We start from the raw sequence: 19,561 nt of genomic DNA on the forward strand, positions 1-19,561 counted from the left end.
TGCCGTGGAAGCACAGAGGGCCAGCAGGTGAGACTCTCACGCTGGAGGAATGTCCAGCCCAAAGTGGGAATAGGCAGAAATTTCTGGAGAACTGTGAGCCCACAAGGCTTAGAGCCCACTGCCTGCCCCCGTTCATAGCCCCACTGTGTGTGTGTGTGTGTGTGTGTGTGTGTGTGTGTGTGTGTGTGGCGTGGAGGCCACTGGATCAATAGGCCAGTGGCCAGGCTCGCCCTGCATAAGCAAGACCTGGCAGGTCATGTCCCCGAGAAGCGGCATGGTGGGAGGTACCTCCACGTCCTCCCACTCCGTCCCCACTGCCGTCATTAGCCCCAGGACACTTTGGCCAGTGGGCAGCAGGTCTGGACTCGCCCACTCCTGCTCTTCCTTCTCTCCCACAGACACTTGCCTCCCACCTGGAGATGGCTGCGAGAAGAGGCTGGCGGGCTGGCAGGGTCATTTGACCTCACGCTCCCCAGCTCCCTTACTCCCCAGCCAGCCTCAAAACCAACCTGCCCTCCTTTAAAAGCCCTGGGAACCCTTCATCCTCTTCCCAACAGCACCACCTACTGGCCATAGAGGCAAAGGGCTTTGGGTGGGCCACACCCAGCCTGGCCTGAGTCAGAGGCAGGTGCACTTACTGGAGACCAGCCCATGATGGGTGCTGGCCCAGAGGTGTAGCATCTGAGAGAGAGGGAGGAAGGCCCAATGTGCAAAACAAAGTTAAATAACATGGGTGGGGGTGGAGGGGGGGCAAACATGCATGGTGGGTCAGGACACCAATTCAGGAATCAGAAGCCGGGACTCCAATCCAGACTCCACCATGTCTATTCTTCCCTTTAAAAAACGTACTGAGAGCCTTGTAGGGGCCGAGCCCTGTTCCAAGCACTGGAGATACAATGGTGAACCAGATATACAGAGTGCCTGCCTCCCAGAGCTTACACGAACGCGGCAGACACACAAACGCAGCTAAGCAAATGCATAAATGAGAACACGGAGTACATGAAACAGGGTGATGGCAGAGTGTCTGGCGAGGAGGGGAGCTCAATGAGCTCGGGGTACAGGAAGGCAGATTTCTGCTCATGTCGGGAATAAAATGCCCAGCAATGAAATGGTCTGCTCATGGAGTAGTGAGCTCACCATCACTGAAAGTATGCGAGAGGAGGCCAAATGACTAGCCAAGAAGGTTATAGGAAATTTGGACTAGATTTTTTTTTTTAATCTTTTAAATTGTCCCAACTCCGGCACTTGAATTATTTACAGCTTGCTATGAATGTAGTGGAAAGAGCCTTTGCCAACCAGTCACAGAAAAGACATCTGCCCCAGAGGCCCAGGACTAGAAACACATCCCATCAGGGCAGAAAACTGGGCGTTGGATACAGAACAAGCTTCTCCTCCAACCCAGGGCAGACCTGGCAAAGACGAGACGTGGGAGTCCGCCTCTCCCCTCTGGGCTCGCTCCCCACTTCCTTCCTGCTGCCACAGCATCAGAAGACGGGGTTTCCTCCCCTAAGCGGTCCAAGAAAAAAGTAGTCCAAGCTGTTAGGAAAAGTACCCTCGTCTCTCCAAGTCTTGAAACTCCTTATGTTTTACTCCCTGATAATAAAAACTATTTGCTCATGACCAGTAGGCACATGGAAAAGATAGTTCACCTCCTTGATTATCAGAGAAACGCCAAACCTCAGTGCACACCACACACCCACTGGAATGGCTAACATTGAAAAGACAGACTACACAGCGTCCGTGAGGTTGCAGGAGTACAAACTGGGGCCACCCCTTTGGAAACCTCTCCAGAGACATATGAAATTGCCATTTATGGAGGTCAAAGACTGTTGAATATTGACAATGTCACAGGTTTCAACACAAAACATGTATTTCATTTATATAATGTACGAAAGCTGGCCAAGCAAACCTGGGCTGTAGAGGTCAGGATGGCGGTTACAGGTAAGTTGGAGGCAGGATGCGAGTAACTGAAAGGGAACAGAAGGGAGTTTGTATGTCACTGGTAATGTCCTATTTCTTGATCTGCTTGCTGCTTACCTTGGTGTGTTCAGCTTGTGAAAATGTGTTGAGCTATGCACAGCACAGGTATGTATACTTTTCTGAATGTATACTTTACTAAAAAGTCTAAAGTTTTATTTGAGCTCGTCGCATAATACATACACATTATGTAGACACAATAGGTAGGCACTATCAACCTGACATCATATAAGGTAGAAAATAAATACAAGGGCATCCGGTTGCACAGTGGTTAGAGTGCACTGCTCATAACACCAAGGTCGCCGGTTCGATTCCCATATGGACCAGTGAGCTGAGCCCGCCACAACTAGATTGAAAACAACGACTTGACGTGGAGCTGATGGGTCCTGGAAAAGCACCCTGTTCCCCAATATTCCCCAGTTAAACAAAAGAAAATACAAAATGTAAACAATTGTAAAGATTAGTAATAATTATAGAAAAAAGTTTGAACTTACTTTCCTGATCCCAGTGGATTGTCTTAAGCACCCATCGGACAAGCAGCTCCCTCCTACAGATGTTTTATAATGGAGTCCAGGGTTCCTCAGTGGCTGCAGGACCTTGGGCAAATCTCCCAGCCTCGGTTTCTGCACCTGTAAAACGGAAATGATGGTCTCCTACCCACACGTCTCCAGGACGGCAATCCTCAGGAGCAAGGGAGATATTTGTGAAATCTCTTTGTAACTGGTGAAATGTCATTGCGATTATTACTGTGACTTTGTGGCTTGTAATAAGAAATATACTATATGTGGTCTTCATCATTTTTGGCACAGAGCTCTTTAAACCCTTAGAATTCCCTAAGTGATGAAAGCCATGAGAAAAGCCATTTTGTTGTGGTAATGATGTACTTTTGGACCACACCTAAGGATGGGGCAGGTTGCCGGGGCAACCAATCACATGATCAGAAGGTTGGAACTTTCAGTCCCACCCTGACCTCCTGGGAAAGGAAAGAGCTAAAGGCTGACTCAGTGGCCCATGGCCAGTGATTTCATCGGGATGCCTATGTAATGAGGCCTTCATAAAAACCCATAGGACAAGCTTGGGAGAGCTTCCAGGTTTATGAGCACTTGAAGATTTGGGGAGAGCGGCATGCTAGGAGAGGGCCTGGCAGCTCCATGCCCTTTCCTCCCACACCTTGCCTTATGCATCTCTCCCATCTGGCTGCTCCTGAGTTATATTCTTTCATAATAAACCAGTACATTTAGTAAGTAAAATGTTTCTCTGAGTTCTGTGGGCCGCTCTAGCAAATTCATCGAAACCGAAGGAATGGGTTGTGGGAACGTCTGATTTATAGCCAGCCAGTCAAAGGGACAGGTGACAACCTGAACTCAAGACTGCCATCTGAAATATGTGTATTTTGGGGAGGTAAGGTAGGGGGGGAATCTTGTGGGACTGACCCCTTAACCTGTGCCATCTGATGCTATCTCTGGGTGGAAGCGTCAGAACTGAGTTGCGGTGTGAGGGCGCCCTGCGGGTGTCCGAGGATTGCCTGTGAGCATGAGAGAACCCCCACACACACATTGGAATTGGGTCCCAGAATCATCCTTTAATTACCATTAGCATGGAGTTACTATTAACATAGAGTTCCATGCTAATGAAGGGGGCCAACCCTACGACAAATAGCTTGGAATTTTGTTAGAAGCAGCTGAAGGTGTCAGGGAGAGCATTCCCCACCACGAGGACTACAGAAGCACCTGCCAGGAATGCTGCAGTCATTCCTGCACCCGGGAAGAGTGCAGGTCATAATAATCAACAATAATAACAATAATGGCAACTAGTACGGGGCAGATATTTTCCAAGCACGTCCTGAACAGTAACTATTATAATCCTTAGAGCAACCAGAAGTAGGTTGTCCTGTTATCACTGTTTTATAGACAAGAAACGGAGGCTCAAAGAAGATAAACAACTTACTCAGGCTCTCACAGATGATAGAGGCGTCTGGCTCCAGATTTTGTAGTGTATTTAAAACAGATGATTTCCATATTACCTTCCAACACTGGTGCTGACATTCATGATTGTTTTCCATGCAGTAAAGCTCAGTCTGATATCAACTAAACCTCCTTCACGAATCTATCATTCGACAAATATTTTTGAACACCCATGACAGGCCAGGCTCTATCCCGGGTACTGGGTGTGCCAGGCCCCTGACAATAAGGTTACCTTAGCGTGGGGACATCAGGCCAAGGGGCTATGCACACACGTGTGTGTGTGTGTTTATAGGAAAAAAGACATACCTCCCTGACCCTGTATCCCAGCAGGACCTCAGAAAACATGTGTATGATGTTAGGGTCTTATTCCAAGTGAAATGAGAGGACCCTGAAGGATTTTAAGCAGAGAAGAGATGTGATTTGATTCAAGGCTTTAAAAGGTGACTCCATCTGCAAAGTGGATGAAGGATGGATGATACACCCAGCAGGAAAGGACATGTTACTGTAGTTGTGGGTAAAGATGACAGATGGCCATGCGGACACAGAGAGAAGATGGTCTGAGAAGTGCTTTGCAGGAAACATGAACAGGATCAACAGGTGGATTCAATGTGTGGTGTGAAGGAGAGGGAAAATGGCATTAACGCCCCCAAGTCTCTGGCTTGGGGGGTGGGGGGTGGTGGAGCACTAACAGAGAGGTGAAGACCACAGCACATTTGGATATGGAAGCTGGAGCTCAGAAATATAAACATGAGAGTAATCAACACATAAAAGGAATTTAAGACGTGGCAGTGGCAGACAGAGATCACCCAAGGAGAGAAGTGGCCCTCGGGGCAGGATCAGTGCAGGATCCCGAGGCTGGATGGTGGAGGGGGAGCCAGCTCGGCCAGCCAGTAAGCGCATCCAGGGAAGAAAGATGGGGGGTCTGGAGAGACGGAAGAGAGGAGTCAAGAAAGCAAGGAGAACCACTGAGTCTAACCCCATCAACATCTCAAGAAACATGGAGGTTGCTGGTCCCTTGACAGAGTTGTCTGCGTGGTGGCACAGGATAGAGTGGGGGGGTAGGGGGCTGAGGGACAGAAGGACAGGAGGGGAACCTGAGACTGGAGGACTTAACAAATAGGTCTGGCCGCAAGGTGCTGTTGGCATGGCAGTGCCCCCACTGGGCTGGGAGCCCCCAGAGAGCAGGGCCTGTCCTCTCCCCTCCACCCCAAGGTCTGCATGAGACCTGGCACACAGTGGCTTTAAATACGGGGTCTCTGGATTCAACTGGACTGGTTTGCTGTTCAAAGAAACTCCCAGACCAGAGCCACCCGGGGTCCGAAGCGGCCTCAATGAAAGACATCTGGCGGCAGGTGTCTGGAGAGGGCAGGCTAGAGGGCAGGAGCACTGCTGAGCAGCCGCTTCCCAAACCAGGGGAGAAGCCACCACGAAACTCCCATTTATAGGGCTTCCAAGGGCGGAGCTGGAACTCGCATGAACGCTGTGCCCCAGTTACCAGGCAGCCCCGCCTGAGCCTTCAACACCCGACGCTGGATCAGGGCCCAGTGACAACCGAGCATCAGGCCCACCGGCTTCCGCATGGGGCTGCACGTGGAGCTCACCCAGCCCAAACCCACCCTCCACCACCACTCACTCTGTCCTCCTGGAACAGGGGGCCCCCTTCTCCTCACCCTCCAGAGCCTCACACGTGTATGAGGTTTGCACACTGCACCCCCTCTCACCATGTGCCACACACACACAGCTGGCCCTCCCCCGAGGTGCAGACGGCCCTGGGTGCTGGGACCATGCCTGGCCCCTTGCCCGTTGCCTACTGCCTGAGCCTGACCCACAGGTGGTGCTGGCCACGGAGGCAGAGGGAGTGACAGCTCTGCCCTCTGGTTAGGCACTGCCACCATTTCTGTCACAGGGTCCTTGGTCTAAAGCCTGAGGGGCCACACATTTCATCTGATTGGAGGACTCATCCTGTGTGATGACCCAGCCCTGACCATCACGGAACCCCGGTTTGAAGATGGGGCCTCCAGAGCAAGTGGAGAGACACAGTCCTGGCCCAAAATGCCCCCCCCCCCCCGCCAATTTGAGAGGCAAGGACAAACCCCGGGCCTCAGAAGACCCCACACCTAGCGTTCCTGCAAAGTTTGAGAGTACCCACCTCACACCCCCTTATCCTCAGCCTTTCCACACTGGTCATGAAGAAGGTATGTTATCAAAACTCCACATGCAAAACAAACAAATGAAAGACACCTGACAATCTCCTTATTCACATGTAAAGAGCCCTGTCCAAAACAGGAAGTGTTTTTCCATCCACGTATTGAATACTCCACTGATGTCCAACGCAGCCTGGGGTTCAGAGGTCGATTCTGACCCTCCCAGTTCTTGTATCATCGCAGCTTAATATACCTGCCACCAACACCATCACCCACACTTGCCGCGACCCAGTTTTAAACGCAAGAATGTTGGTGTCAGCAGTGGGGCAGGGGTCACGCACTGGGGACAGTGCCAGACTTCCAAGAATGTGGGCCTGTGCCCTGTTCACAGGCTCCCGGTAAAGCTCTCATCGGGGCCACCACGTTCCAGTTCCCCACCCCCGCCCCAGCTCTCCAGACCCCAGGTGACACTCTTAAGGCCACATCCTCTTGAGTGATGACACCACTCAGTGAGGCTGACTCATGGAAAACGTTGCCCCACATGCATTTGAAAAAAGAGGACAGTTGTGCAAGGTGTTTTTTTGGCAGGCGGTGAGGAGGGGCCGGACGTGAGGCAGGGAGGAGGAGGGCCCGCTGATAATTGTCGTTGCTGCCACTAAAATATCCAGGTGACAAATCCACCCTGATGCCCATTAGCCCCCGAGACTGCCAAAGCCAAAAGAGGGTGGGAGTCAGCGACTGTTCCAGCCGTGGCCTCAGACCGTGTAAAAGGGTCACTCAGGTTCAGCTTCCCATGAAAGCAAATCTTCAGTCCCACCCACCTGCCCTGTGGGCTCCAGTGTTGAGGTCGGTACAGGAACCGGGAACGTGGAGCCCATTCGGCCCCCTTGTCTGTGAAAGGATGGGATTGTACTAGATGCTCATTTAGGTCCCTTCTACCTCTGACATCCACTGGCTCTAAGCAGGAGTCGGGAGGGACCCTGGAGGGGGACATCACTCATACACCTATGAAACAACAGGGGACCGGCCAGAGCTCCCAGGTATGAGGTCCCAAGAGAGGAAGGTCCGGCCACGAGCTCCACACTGCCGCCTGGTGGCAAACTCTGGGTATAAAGAATGCTTGGCAGCTGAATATGAACGCAGATTACTGATGAAACTGGCATGCCATGTCCATTGGTCTGTTCATTCATTCTATACACATCTAATGGATGCCTGCTGGGCCTGCCATTGAACTTGGCCCTAGCAATTCAGAAAAGAAGACGACAAAGTCGCTGCCCTAAGGGGCTCATCGTCCACTAAGAGAGGCAAACACAGAAACAGAAAAAAACTTGCAATATAATCAAAGAAATATGACGTTAGAAAAACATCTAGCGTGAAAAGGTGGCAACAGGAGGGAGTGGGCAACTCTGCCCCGGTGGGTAAGGAAGTGAATTCACAAAAGAAAACTGGATGTGGGACCCTAGCTTCAGCTTGACCTCCAATTCGTGGTACGTACGACTTATGTGGAAATCACGAGTTCTTGGTGTCCTGGTGAAGAAGAAGAAACAGAATAGGGCGGGGGCTCGGCTCCACTTAACCACCATACCTGGCACCACCCAGCTCAGCTGCTTTTGGAAGATAAGCAATTTTCCAACCTCAAAACTTCCCCAAGGCCATCGACCCCCACCATTCCCATGTGCACACAAGCCAGAATTGACCGCGGTGGACCTTCCTAGCGGCCGTACTGAGTAGCACCGCCTTCTTGGGCCTACCAGGCATGTGCCAGGACCTCGCGTCGCCGTAAGCAGGAAGAAAGGAGAGGGCACCCCAGCTGACGTGGAGCCCTCCCTCACTCTGCCCTACATAATGCCCCAGCAGCTCCCTAGGGGCAGCTAGCTGGAGCCCATCTCCCTTCTGCACTGTCTCCCTCGAGCTTGAGCGTAAAACTGTCTGAGCGTCTGGCCTATCACACAGAGAGCCTAGGAACCCAAAGGTAACAAAGGTACTGAAATATGCGCCCACAAAGCTTTTGTCCGACTCATCCAGTCCTGAACATCAAAGAATCTGTACCGTGACTCCAAGCCCAAGCACAAATATAAAAAAACACAAATGTAACTCAGTCTCTACTGGTGAAAACCAACCGTGAGCTCAGGCACCAAAAAAGTGTAAGGGAAGTGGTGAGTCCTTAATGACGGGCAACAAGTTCAAATCTCAATGTAAGTGCAACATTTCAGGTGGAGGATGTATCCAGGTGTGCAAATCGCGGTGTTTTCGCACCCCCTTCATTATTACACTAACAATGCAGTCACACTCACCGGGGTGATGAATTCATGCCTTCAGGCCATGCGGAATTGGAAGATGGGTGATGCCGCTCCATACTGTGACACGATGCAGGGAAGGCCTCCAGGGACCAAGGGAGAAGGTCCTAGAATTTAGTTACTACCAGAGACTATGGATCAACGATTAAATGATCAGCACTGAAAACACTCATCTTTGGCAAGTTTTCTCCAAAATCCCATTGACTCAGTAATTCCATGAAGCGAACTTCTACCGTGTCCTGGAAGTGACTGGCAAGGGGGATGGGGATGGGAGATGATTTTGCAGCCAATTCAAAACAGAGGAGTCCGACCACAGCACTCCCTCCCCTCCGCTCTCACCACCTGCTTTACTCTGACCTGCTTGAGAGCTTTAGGTCCGACTAGTTCAGAAAGGCAAAGGAGGGAGGAGGAAGATGAAAAAGTGGAAGAACAGAAACATTTTTAAAAATTACGAGATGGAGGAGACAGAGATGGAATCAAAACTCATGTTCATTTTTATATAATTTTGGTGGTTTCTTTGTTGTTGTTGTTGTTTGTTTGTTTTTTAAGATTTTATTGGGGAAGGGGAACAGGACTTCACTGGGGAACAGTGTGTACTTCTAGGACTTTTTTTTTTTCCCAAGTCAAGTTGTTGTCCTTTCAGTCTTAGTTGTGGAGGGCGCAGCTCAGTTCCAGGTCCAGTTGCCATTTTCTAGCTGCAGGGGGCACAGCCCACCATCCCTTGCGGGAGTTGAACTGGCAACCTAGTGGTTGAGAGCCCACTGGCCCATGTGGGAATCGAACCGGCAGCCTTCGGAGTTAGGAGCATGGAGCTCTAACTGCCTGAGCCACCGGGCTGGCCCTAATTTTGGTTTTTTGAGAAATAAATATTTTAGTATTCAAAAAGCGAGTTCCTAAAATTGAAAACAAATAAATGTAATTATAATATCAAATTGGTAACAAACACACCAAGAAAACAATTATTTCAAATGCTTTAGAAGCATTTGAAATATTTTAACAGGCCTCATGGGATATGTTCTCAAGACAAAAGAAATCTCAAATTTAATTCAAGACTTTAAAGCAAGTTATTGTACTGATAGTTTTATTTTGAATCTAACATATATTGCAAAATAAAGCAAATAAGTGACGTGTTAATGTTGGTAGCGACTAAGTTCTTCATGTAAGAGAAAAGCAACGTGAAGTATAAAAATTTTAAAAAGTTAAAGTAAAAAAAAAAAAATAACAGAGGGGTCCTGAGAGAAGCCAGTCACATGATGACCAGGGGACCCTTGCTAAGGTAGTTCTGTAATCAAACCTTTTGTTTTTAAGACAAAATAATTCTGCTTACACTGTGGAACGGAAGACCAGGGGCTCAGTCAAGGGCCTCCGTGAGGGTTAGGGCTGTGCCCAAGCTGTACCTGCAGGTGGCCCCAAAAGCTTGGCTCTGTAAAGTGGCAGGCAGCCTTCCATGTGGGTTCAAGCCCTGGACTGACATCTCTATTTTTGTAGTAGGTTATCAAGCCTGCTCCCTGCTCATCTGCTTTCCAAATCCTATGCAAATACACTCACCAGTACTTCAGGCTCTGAGCTCGTACCTTCTAACTTCAGGGGTCCAGAATTCAGGAGAAGACTCAACCAAGAAACTAATAGTGATAGTCCTTGGCCCTGCAAAGGACGTCGGAGGGAGTTGCTATGTAACCATACCTCTCCCCAAGGTTCTCTCTGGGGACGAGATAGACAAGCAGAAGTCAAACATGCAAAATGTGTTAACCTGGCTGCTCAAAAAATGACCTTGTTTGGACCAAAACTCCACGCGCTGACCTGGGATTTCATACAAGTCTTAACCAAAAGTCTTAAAAACATGAGAAACTAGTTTTGTATGTTACCACACCCTTGATGGAGACTGGACGCTCCGTGTCACCCACTGTAAGGTCCCAACGATAGACGTTTCTTTTGGAAAAAAGTCTCCCTTATGGATGACGACAGCTCTGTAACTTACTCTGATATCCTTTGGACTCTAGCTACCATGACCTAAAGAAACGATGTCTGTTCTAATCTGTTTTCACAGCTTGTGAAAATAAAGATGAAAAAACATCAGGCCAAGCCAAATTGAGGAACGTTCTAAAAATACCTGAGCAGCGCTCCTCAAAACGGTCGGGATCATCATAAACAAGGAATTCTGAGAAACTGTTCGAGAAGCCGACAGAGACATGGCAGCTAATGTGGGATTCTGAGTGGGACGCTGGGACAGAAAAAGGCCATCAGGAGAAAACAAATTAAATCCAAATGAAGTATGGACTTTGGTTAATAATAACATAGGTCAATATCGGTTTATTAGTGGTGACAAATGTACTACAATAATGTAAGATGTGAACAGTAGGAAAAACTGGGTGCTAGAGCCACAGGAACGCTGTTCTAGCTTTGCAACTTTTCTGTAAGTCTTAGACTATGCTAAAATTAAAAGTTTACTTTTAAAAAGCTTGATTAAATAAGAAATAACTTCCATGTTTTTAAGTAGGCAAGTGCAAGAGCAGTAAAAAATACCAGTTCTCCCCAAATTTATAAAATTAATGCAATTCTAATCAAAATCAGTATTCTTCTTAGAAGTCACAAAGTTAGTCCAGAGTTTATTTATAGAAATAATCAGATGATAACAGCCAAGAAAATATTTCCCCCCAAAATTAGTGAAAGTGGACTTCTATCAACAGATATTAAAGGATTTTATAAAGCTACAAAAAACAATTGAAATGCAAGCATAGAAAAAGACAAAGAGATGAATGGAACCGAGGAGACAGCCAGAAATAAATCCTTTAGTCTATCATAAGTCATTGATAAAAAATTAAACCGAAAAGTGGGGAAATTAACTATTAAAATTCCAAATTAATTTCATTTGAATTCAAAAGGTAAAAGTAAAAAAATTATAAAACACTAACAACTGGAAAAATATGGGCAGAGTAGGCTTTTCAGTGTATTGCACAGGCAAGAACAACAAGGAAAAACACAATTTCTACGTCCACAAAAAGAGGCAAAATCAAATAGCACAAGACCTTAGTATATTCCAGAAATCCATCTGAAAAAGGTTGTGGTTTTTGTGCCTGCCCAAAACAGGAGAAAAAAATCATGAACAGGAATTTCACTAATGAATAAATAAACACCAATAAAGTCATCCAAAAAAACGCTTATTACTAGTAATCAAAGCAGTAAAATGGAAGCAACAGGTTTGCCTATCAAACCGGCAAACAATGAAATAATGAGGAATGATAATACCCAGTGTTGACAAAAGTGTGTGGAAACAAATGCTCTCACACAATGCCCGTGGGAGTTTAAATTGGGACACTCCTGCAGGAGGACAAGTTGGCAACAATAACGAAATATTAATAATAACAATAATAGCCAAGTTTGTGCTCATTGTGGGCCAGGACATGAGCTAAGGGTTTATCCTGTGTTAAGCCACACAGGTCACTTAGCAACTCGGTACAGGAGGCACTGTTATTACACACACTCATCAGGGAGGAAACCATGGTCCTCTGACCTCTTCCAAAGCCATTCGCCTGGCAGGTGGCAGAGTGTCAGTCCGCAGTCCTGGCTCCAGAGCCTTCCTTGTCTGTACGCAGGACGTGATGTGACCTGGGGATCCTGCTTCTGGGAATTTACCTAAGAAAACAATTGGCAATGTTTAAGGACTTGGGTGTCCGATGCTGTTTATGGCAACAATTGTATAAAAGCAAGGAAACGCAATAATGTCATTATCAACAGTAGAGAAATGATTAAATAAATTGAGGTATATTCATACAATGGGATAGTATTCAGTCATTAAAACGTGGGAGAGAAAAATGATCTTATTATTAAATGAAACTTTAAAAGAATAAATATGGAATTGCATGTTCTAAACACCAGTGTAATTTAGCCCTAAGATTATTTTTCTGTTATTATTGATGTTTTCTGTATTGTACAAACGTCCTACGTAAGCACGCATCGCTTTTGTAATGGGTTACATCCTTTGCTTGTTGTTTTAAAATGATAAAGAAAAACTGTTCCTTTGGATTCCTAGATCTGATCTGTCTTGCTTTCCTTGGTTCTGATGTTCAAAGGGTTCCTTGTAACACCGGTACTCTTTGCTACGGGGTTGAGGATGGTATATTCATAAACAGGCAAAAAAACATAATACAATAAAGCATTAGAGGGACCAGACAGCTCGGTGAGTTCCAGCTTAGGTCTTGAAGCCCCCAGCTTTCTCCATGGGCTGCTGCTTCTCAGACCTTCAAGCACAAGTCCAGGCAAACAGGGACCCAAGACCAAGAGGATGGGAGCAGTCTCCAGCCTCACACCTGGCCTTCCTCTGCTAAGCATCTTCCTAGCCCTGGGGTGGGCGCTGTGGAAGGAACTGGAATGTGGGGAGTGGAGGGGGGGAGGGAAAAGGGCCACCCCACAGCTGTGACAAGTGGGCAACCAATATAGTGCTCTGTCTGACCCCTAGGACCTCGAAGGCCAAGACCTCCAGTCACCTGGATCAAGCCACCCAGCCACCTGTGGGAGGGCAGTCACAAGTGCCAGGTCTTCTGAGCTTTCTGGTCCACACGGGCCAAGGTTATCCCATGTTCGCAGTGGGCTGAGCACTTCTCCCTGCCGGGGTGGCCCATGATACATGCGGCACGTTCTGGTCTATCAAACACATTCATGCCCATTATCTTGGTAGATCCTAGGAGCAGCCTGCCAGGTGCCTCTGTCACTAGGTCCTTGTGACCATGGTCTCTGCTGGGTCCCCAGCATCCAGAATAGCACCTGTCTATTTGCAATTGAACGGCAATGGATGTGGCATCAAATGGACATTCATGGCACCGTGCATCACATATTGTGATCTGTCGAATGGAGATATCAGGATGATTGTGGAGATAAAATCAGGTCCTGGTTGTAAAGGGCTCATCGAGGCAGCTGACACACTGTATGAGGTAAATGAAGGTATGTGAGGAACCGAAGAAAATGTGGAAGGCATCCCCCTTTCCTAAACTCAGAGGCATGGCTGCCTGCAGCATTCCTGAGACCCAGGAGCCTTGCAGGGTAGGGTGAGGCTGTCCCCCATTTCACCATAGCCCCCTCCACCCAGTGATTCGCACAGCTGAGCAGTGAAGAAATCCCTCTTTTCTTGTCATCGAAACCTTGCAGAAGGCAGTACCTGAGGGGCCCAGGTTGCCCAACCTCCCTTCTGCATGTCATCGGCGGGCTCAGGCACATCCTGCGAGCAGTTTTTCCAGAAGAAGTGACGGATTTGTGCCCATCTAGCCTTTCCCTTGGATGAAAGCCACCTGCCCTTCATCTCCCTGCAAACCCTGGAGGTTCACCCCGCTGCCTCTGCCTTGGGGACAGGGCGCTGCCTGGAGACACGTGGGCTCTCTGGGCCTCCCCATGTCCCTCCTCCTCAGCAGGACTCCTTAACCTGGCTTTCCACCCCCTCCATGAGGTGACGTGCCTCGCGCCTCCACCCAGGCATGCACCCTGCAACGGCCTGCACGAGCCCTGCTGTGATACACACACACCTTCACAGGGGCTCTTCCCTCTGCCTCGAATTCCTCCCCGCTCTCTTGGTCCCTCTGACATATTCTGAAGGACGCTAGGTCTAGGAGCCCCCACGACACTTCGTATTTCTCTCTAGAGTGTGTCCTCGTGGATGACCCTGTCGTGCCATCATGCATGTACTTGTCCACACTCCATCTGTAATGTGAGCGAGCTCCTGGGAGGCGGGGGCTGTGCCTGCTTCATCTTGGTACCTGCAGCTTCTGTCCCGGAGTAAATGTTCAATGAGTGCCATTTCCTTATGGCTCCAGCACAATTTTCTGGGTCAGAAGGAAATGCCTTTCCAGTCCACCTCCAATACTCCAGCATCTCAAGCTAAGACCTCTTCTCCTCAGGTGCCAGGTACAGACACCCCCATCAGTCTCTTTGGTGGGCAGCCAGCGTAGCTTCACTCCTCCATCAGGGTCTGCTCAATCACAAACGGGAATTCATATGCATTCACATTTACACTTAAGTATGTTTGCATTTATCTTATCTGTCAACCCGAGGCTTGAAACCACAGTTTCATTGTCACTTTATGGAGAGACACAAAATGAATGCCCCGGAGAGGAGCTCCATCGCAATCTGGGAACGGTGTTAATAATTCTCTGGGCCTAACAATCACCCATCAGCCCTAGAATAGTGCTAGCATTTATTGGCTGTTTTACACCTGCTGGTTAGAACACTAAGAGGACACATGAAGTAACTGACTCGGCATTCACACCTGTGTAAAAAAAATCTACCTCTTAGAGTTGTGCGCCCCTCAGTAATTACATGGCTTCTTTTTGTCTCCATTTCCTCCTGAGTAAAACGGGGACAGTTGAGGTACCTATAACATAACGATTAAACGAGTTGTTATATATTGATGTTTAGCAAGCCTCCCAAAATGTGACCTGCCCCCCATCCCCAAAGTGAGTCTGAACCTGAGGTTATTTATTAGTCCTGGCCACTGGGTTCTACTACCTCAGAGCTGCTATGTAGCTCAAACTGCCCACGGGACTGGAACTAAAACCAACAGGTGGAAGGAAGAGGAGACAGAGATTTACTCATTATAACTATGTTTTCCTAATACAGCATTTAAAGTGACAGGATGCAGCCATTTTACTTCTTCTCTGCCTCTGAGAAACTACCATTCAGGTGCAGAAGGAGGCATAGGTAAAAATATGTGCGAAAGGCTTGTTTGCAACAGTGACAGTCGGAACAAGCGACATGCTCGTCAATTTAGGAATGGCTAACTAGACTGTGGTAGATCCAACCTATAAATTACTAAGGAATAATGACAGCAATAATATAATATGACTGTCCACAGAGTACTGAGTCACTGTTCTAAGCGCTTACATGAGTCAATTCCTTTAATCCTCACCAGAGCCCTATGGATGTAGGTAGACTATACTCCCACTAAACAGAGGAGGAAACTGAGGCTAATGTGTAATAATTTAGATCACGCAAATAACAAGTGACGAAGCTGTGACCTGAATCCAGGCAGTGGCTCCAGAGTCCATCCTCTTCACCATTCCACTAATTTATTGTTGAGTTAAAAACAAAAACAAAAAGCAAGGGGCAGAAAGACACATAAAGCATGCTATTTGTGTAAAATATACACACAATACAACACTATATTGTTTCCAAATATGTACGTAAAGGCAAGAAAGTGATCTATTAAAAAATCATACCAAATTACAACACTGGTTGCCTGCGCAAAGGCAACAAAGATATAGGAACAAGGATCAGGAATGGTGACCAGAAAGGATTTCACCCTGATCTGAAGTGTCTAAAATTTGTAAGAGAATGTATTCCTGTATTATAGAAGGATTAGAAACTTACAAAATAAAAATAGCCAGAAGGAACTAGCTACTTCAGGATTAAATGAGTTTCCGAGTACGAAAAGCATTATGTAGCTTACATGCCACTGTCAAGGGAGTGTAGAGAGGGGACCCCAGCATCAGCGAACGACTGGACCAGAAGACCACCTACGTACTGGACCACCCAGCGGGTTGTCACCTCGGCAAACAAATGCAGCTTGCTCCAAATTACTCAACTTTTATCATCAAACATCTCACCCCTCTTTCCTCCCCCAGCTCTATGAAAACATCGTTTACACTTTGCCCAAATGTCGTTATAACTCCTTGTCACTTCCATCCATTCTTCTAACTCTAACTTCTGTACCCACAGTAAGTAACTGGAACTGTTCTGCCAGTCTTTTCATCATGGGAAGACGACTATGCATCAACTCCTAAATCTTGTCTTCTCCATGGCACTTCTCTAGTCGTGGCCACGGTGGTGGGGAGAGTGAGAATCATGGCGGTGACGGTGGTGGTGGTAATAATGGTGGAGACGGTCAGTGATGGTGGTGGAGGTGATGCTGGTGATGATGCTGGGAGTGTTGAAGACGGTGGATGCGATGGCGGAGCTGGCAGCGGGGCTGGCGGCGGCGGTGGCAGTGGGGTGGGAATGATGGAGGTGGCGGCAATGGGAAGAATTAGTGCAGGTAGCCGTGGTAGTACTTGTAATTGTGGTGGTGATGGTGGTAGGAGTGACGGTGATGGAGGCGATGAAGCTGGTGGAGACGGGAGTAGCGATGGTGACGATGAGCACAGGTGGCAGTGGTGGTCAGGATGGGTAATGATGACGCCGTGGTAGCAGATGGTAACATACAGTGTCGGCATTTGATGAGTGTAGAAATTAATGGCAACACAGACATGGTGGCAATGGCGTTGGGGATGAAGAAAACAGAGGTGCTGAAGTCAAACTAGGCACAAAGCAGAAAACTCCAGGGCTACCTGGCTACTGAGACTAAAGCCCCTCCCCCCTTTTTGCTGCTGCCATTTGACAGGACAAGGGTGGGTGAGGAGACAGTGCCTAGAAGGACACCTGGAGAAAAGGGTACGTGGACTAGAACGAGAGCAGCCAATAGGATGGTACTTCCCAGGTTGGGTGGTCTACAGGGCCTTACTTGCTCCTTCCCAGCCACCACAGTTTGTTCTAGAGCTCAGCCTTCCGTGTCTCCTCCACTTTGGGTTTGTCCACGATGGCAATTTCCTTTCATGCATTTGAGAGGAAGAAGAGGGTAGAGAGCAAAGGAAGTCCGCCAAGGCAGGCTCTCTTAGCCCACCCTGGACAAGCCTTGACCACACCTGTCGGACCTGGCCCTACTAGTTCCCATCTCCCCTGTGGAGAGGTCACCTAGCAGGAGTGTGAGGCCACATTCCAGCGGGGGCAGAAGGGCCCACTGGCCACACCTGGCCCAACACCCCCACAGACACTGAGCCCTGCTGACAGACACTCACCCTGTTCTGCCACAGATAGCGAGGTGAGCAATTAGGCTCAGGAATCAGAAAACAATTTATTTTAAAGAAAAACAAATTGCTGCGCCTGTAATCGCCTGTCCAAACAGCGTAAACACAACAGCCGAGGCATCTCTGGAACTCAGTGGCATTTCTCACACTCGTTCCAGCAAAGACAACAAATAATTTGGACTTGAACCAGGCTAATTCCATGTCCATCAGCCAAGAGTTTGGCTGCAGCATCTCCTGTCTCATATTTGAGTCACTGGGGGATTAGGCACAGTGAGCAGCAATTAACATCACCCTGCTGTCACCTCTTCCTGGTGACTTCCCCAGGTTTCCAAGACCAGGTGCTATGCTGAAGCAAGGCTCGGGGTGTAGTGTGGCACCCCTATGTCCTGTATGTAGCCAAGTCTTAAGCTTGGTGGTGACAATGGTGGTAGGCGCCACTAAGGGCTTCCCGGCAGAGGTGACCGACTCACCAGGGCAGGCTCATCCTCCAGTGAAATAACATCCTCCTAGGGCCACAAGTGGGTACAGTCCCCCTGGTTATGCTGTGCCCCTCAGTTTTGTTGGACCCACACTTAGCGGGCACCACTACATGACAAGCCCTGGACCAACTACTGGAATGATTGGTACATTTCTGTTCTACCCTCAAGGAGTTCTTAGTCCAGCAAGGGAGACAGACATTAACCCATGATGGAAACACACCATGAAAATGACTTTTTCCTTAATAGTGTATGTAGCGGCTCAGAAAGGGAGCACACAACGTCATGTTGGAAGACGCTTCCTGGGATAGCGAATCACTGTCTTGGCTGGGAACCTCCTTTCCATTCAACCCTAAACAAGGTTGACGTGGGGTCCAAAAGCCTGGGCTTCCCCTGCTGAAGGGAGGCACAACAGTCTCCCCCATTCTATCACGGAAGCTTAATAAACCAGCTTCTTGGGGTCCTTAGTTTTCTGGGTTCCTTGGAGATCTCGGTCTGGAAGATCACCAAGGCAGACGGACCAAACCAACAAAGTGGTGTGTGGACCCAGAGTCATCTTGGACTGAACTCTCCACATGGTCCCTCAACCCAATGCCAGTGGTCCAATGGGAGAGCATCCTGCAGACAGGGGACCAATCAGGCACCAGCATCTCTGTGCAAGGCTGTCAGAGACGGGAATCACCAGTCCTTCCCTCATGGAGTTCACCGTCCTTCCAAAGCCAGAAGGAACTTGGGAGGCCAGCCATCCCAGCCGTGTCTCGTGCAGACTAGGAAGCTGAGACCAGATAGTGTGGAATGCTGCCCGGCGTGTTCATGAAGGCCAGTCAGTCCCTGTCCCGCTGTGCTAGAATGTTCCACCAGGGCAGGGAATTGTGTGTGTGTATATGTGTGTGTGTGTGTTGTCTCTGTCAAGAGCAATGTGTGACAACTAGACCGCTCTCCGAAAGCACCTGCGGATGCTGACCCTGGTGCAGCATTCTGTCCCACAGGACAGCAGAGTTCAAAAAGCATGGGCTTTGGTGTCAGACAGACCCACCTGTAATCTGGGCTCAGTTACTTCTGAGCATGTGATACTGGACGCGTTCTGCATGGTCCTCAAACCCCACTTTTGTCACCTGTGAAATGTGATACTAGAACCACAGGTGGTGAGGTTTAAATGAAATCCCACGTGGAGAGCCTTTAAAACAGTATTTGGCACAACAAATGGTAGTTGCTACCATTGTACTAATAGCATTAAGTCCTGAATGGATGGCTCAGGACAATATGACGAGGACAAAAGGGACAGGCTAGCCAGACCCCTAATCCACTGAGATCTGCCCCTGGGAGACGCCTCCGGTCACTCCCCCCTTGCCCACCCCCCTCAGTGACACCTGACATTCCACCATCATCACTTGGCCCTTCTGACTATAATTCCAGCCCTTACAAGCCGTGTGCCCCTGGTGGTGACCCACATTAAACTACTATCAGATGTCTACACTCTAGGATTGTACAATCTTTCCTTGAGTCCAACCAACATTTACTCCAACACCTACTATTGTTCAATAGCTTTCCCAAGTAACAAAATTGTATAATCCTCACAACATCCACAAAACGCAGGCACATCAAACCCAATTTACACACAAAGACATAGGCTCAGAAAAGTTCAGTGACAGGACATGTGGTCCCACACCTAGCGAGTGATGTGACCAGGCTTCCACCCCAGGTCTCCTGATACTGATTCAGTCACCAGAATCTCACCACAACCCAGAAACCGTTTTCATACTGAGTTGGAGGCAGAATAGAAGAGTCTGGGGGCACGACGGTAGGCCTAGGGGTCAGAGGACTGCCCACCTCACACGCCTGCCTCCAAAGACACATCCTCGGGTTCAGAAAGGACAG

The 19,561-nt window shown here is 48.4% G+C and overlaps 1 long non-coding RNA gene across 3 annotated transcripts in view; it reads right to left on the reverse strand.

The window, feature by feature from the left end:
- LOC109435381 (uncharacterized) overlaps window positions 1–19,561 on the reverse strand; it is a 35,378-nt gene that overhangs the window by 12,950 nt on the left and 2,867 nt on the right. For 2 of the 3 annotated variants that reach the window (XR_016021783.1, XR_016021784.1), the window contains exons 3-6: window positions 14,655–14,740; window positions 3,411–12,015; window positions 2,472–2,606; window positions 1,910–1,967 (exon numbers count right to left, since the gene is read on the reverse strand). This is a non-coding gene — a long non-coding RNA (uncharacterized LOC109435381). Of the gene's footprint in view, window positions 1–1,909; window positions 1,968–2,471; window positions 2,607–3,410; window positions 12,016–13,143; window positions 13,302–14,126; window positions 14,339–14,654; window positions 14,741–19,561 lie in introns of all 3 variants that reach the window. The other variant, XR_016021785.1, reaches the window with a different exon arrangement.

This window comes from Rhinolophus sinicus, chromosome 7 (genome assembly GCF_057876585.1).
Source record: "Rhinolophus sinicus isolate RSI-liver-muscle chromosome 7, RSI-T2T, whole genome shotgun sequence".
Lineage (NCBI taxonomy): Eukaryota > Metazoa > Chordata > Mammalia > Chiroptera > Rhinolophidae > Rhinolophus > Rhinolophus sinicus.